We start from the raw sequence: 3,023 nt of genomic DNA, 5'->3' as shown, positions 1-3,023 counted from the left end.
GTGTTTGCTCTGGCACAGCAAAGGGTGAAGGAAAGAAGGACTGAGAGTTTGGGGTTAGCAAATGCAAACTGTTACATATAGGATGGATAAACAACAAAGTCCTACTGTATAGCACAGGGAAATATATTTAACATCCTGTGGTAAACCAGAGTGGAAAATAATATGAAAAAGAATATGTGTGCATGCTAAGTAAAGAGCAATATTGCATAGGAACCTGGAATGTTAGGTCCATGAATCAAGGCAAATTGGAAGTGGTCAAACAGGAGATGGCAAGAGTGAACGACCTTTTAGGAATCAGTGAACTAGAATGGACTGGAATGGGTGAATTTAACTCAGATGATCATTATAGCTACTACTGTGGGCAAGAATCCCTTAGAAGAAATGGAGTAGCCATTATAGTCAACAAAAGAGTCCAAAATGCAGTACTTGAATGTAATCTCAAAAATGACAGAATGATCTCTGTTCATTCCCAAGGCAAACCATTCAATATCACAGTAATCCAAGTCTATGCTCCAACCAGAAATGCTGAAGAAGCTGAAGTTGAACGGTTCTATGAAGACCTACAAGACCTTCTAGAACTAACACCAAAAACAGATGTCCTTTTCATTATACCAAACTGGAATGCGAAAGTAGGAAGTCAAGAAACACCTTGAGTAACAGGCAAATTTGGCCTTGGAGTACAGAATGAAGCAGGGCAAAGGCTAACAGAGTTTTGCCAAGAGAACGCACTGGTCATAGCAAACACCCTCTTCCAACAACACAAGAGACGACTCTACACATGGACATCACCAGATAGTCAACACCTAAATCAGATTGATTATATTCTTTGCAGCCAAAGATGGAGAATCTCTATACAGTCAGCAAAAACAAGACTAGGAGCTGACTGTGGCTCAGATCATGAACTCCTTATTGCCAAATTCAGACTTAAATTGAAGAAAGTAGGGAAAACCACTAGACCATTCAGGTATGACCTAAATCAAACCCCTAAAATAGATTTAAGGGACTAGATCTGATAGACAGACTGCCTGATGAATTACGGATGGAGGTTCGTGACACTGTATAGGAGACAGGGATCAAGACCATCCCCAAGAAAAGATATGCAAAAAAGCAAAATGGTTGTCTGAGGAGGCCCTACAAATAGCTGTGAAAAGAAGAGAAGAGAAAAACAAAGGAGAAAAGGAAAGATATTCCCATTTGAATGCAGAGTACCAAAGGATAGCAAGGAGAGAGAAGAAAGCCTTCCTCAGTGATCAATGCAAAGAAATAGAGGAAAACAATAGAATGGGAAAGACTAGAGATCTCTTCAAGAAAATTAGAGATACCAAGGGAAGATTTCATGCAAAGATGGGCTCAATAAAGGACAGAAATGGTATGGACCAAACAGAAGCAGAAGATACTAAGAAGAGGTGGCAAGAATACACAGAAGAACTATACAAAAAAATCTTCATGACCCAGATAATCATGATGGTGTGATCATTCACCTAGAGCCAGACATCCTGGAATGTGAAGTCAAGTGGGCCTTAGGAAGCATCACTACAAACAAAGCTAGTGGAGGTGATGGAATTCCAGTTGAGCTATTTCAAATCCTAAAAGATGATGCTATGAAAGTGCTACACTCAATATGTCAGCAAATTTGGAAAACAGCAGTGGCCAGAGAGCTAGAAAAGGTCAGTTTTCATTCCAATCCCAAAGAAAGGCAATGCCAAAGAATGCTCAAACTACTGCACAGTTGCACTCATCTCACAGGCTAGTAAGGTGATGCTCAAAATTCTCCAAGCCAGGCTTCAGTAATACATGAACCGTGAACTTACAGATGGACAAGCTGGTTTTAGGAAAGGCAGAGGAACCAGAGATCAAATTTCCAACATCCGCTGGATCACCGAAAAAGCAAGAGAGTTCCAGAAAAACATCTATTTCTGCTTTATTGATTATGCCAAAGCTTTTGACTGTGTGAATCACAACAAACTGTGGCAAATTCTTCAAGAGATGGAATACCAGATCACCTGACCTGCCTCCTGAGAAATCTGTTTGCAGGTCAGAAAGCAATAGTTAGAACTGGACATGGAAGAACAGACTGGTTTCAAATTGTGAAAGGCTGTATATTGTCACCCTGCTTATTTAACTTATATGCAGAGTACATTATGAGAAATGCTGAACTGGAAGAAGCACAAGCTGGAATCAAGATTGCCGGGAGAAATATCAATAACCTCAGATATGCAGATAACACCACCCTTATGACAGAGAGTGAAGAGGAAGTAAAGAGCCTCTTGAGGAAAGTGAAAGAGTAAAGAGTAAAATAGTTGGCTTAAAGCTCAACATTCAGAAAACTAAGATCATGGCATCTGGTCCCATCACTTCATGGCAAATAGATGGGGAAACAATGGAAACAGTGGCAGATTTTATTTTTGGGGTGCTCCAAAATCACTGCAGATGGTGACTACACTCATGAAATTAAAAGATGCTTACTCCTTGGAAGAAAAGCTATGACCAACCTAGACAGCATATTAAAAACCAGAGACACTTCTTTGCCAACAAAGTTCTGTCTCGTCAATGCTATGGGTTTTCTGGTGGTCATGTATGGATGTGAGAGTTGGACTATAAAAAAGCTGAGTGCCAAAGAATTGGTGCTTTTGAATTGTGGTCTTGGAGAAGACTCTTGAGAGTCCCTTGGACTGCAAGGAGATCCAGCCAGTTCATCCTATAGGAAATCAGTCCTGAATATTCATGGGAAGGACTGATGCTGAAGCTGCAACTCCAATACTTTGGCCACCTGATGGGAAGAACTGACTCATTTGAAGAGACCCTGATGCTGGGAAAGATTGACGGTGGGAGGAGAAGGGGACGACAGAGGATGAGATGGGTGGATAGCATCACCGACTCAATGGACCTGAGTTTGAGTAAACTCCAGGAGTTGGTGATGGACATGGAGGCCTGTTGTGCTGCCGTCCATGGGGTTGCAAACAGTCGACATAACTGACCAACTGAACTGAACTGAACTAAGATTCTTTTGTTGTGTGTTACTC

Source organism: Cervus canadensis, chromosome 22, assembly GCF_019320065.1.
Source record: "Cervus canadensis isolate Bull #8, Minnesota chromosome 22, ASM1932006v1, whole genome shotgun sequence".
NCBI lineage: Eukaryota > Metazoa > Chordata > Mammalia > Artiodactyla > Cervidae > Cervus > Cervus canadensis.
The sequence above is the reverse complement of the archived record's forward strand: the minus strand, read 5'-3'. Positions refer to the sequence as shown.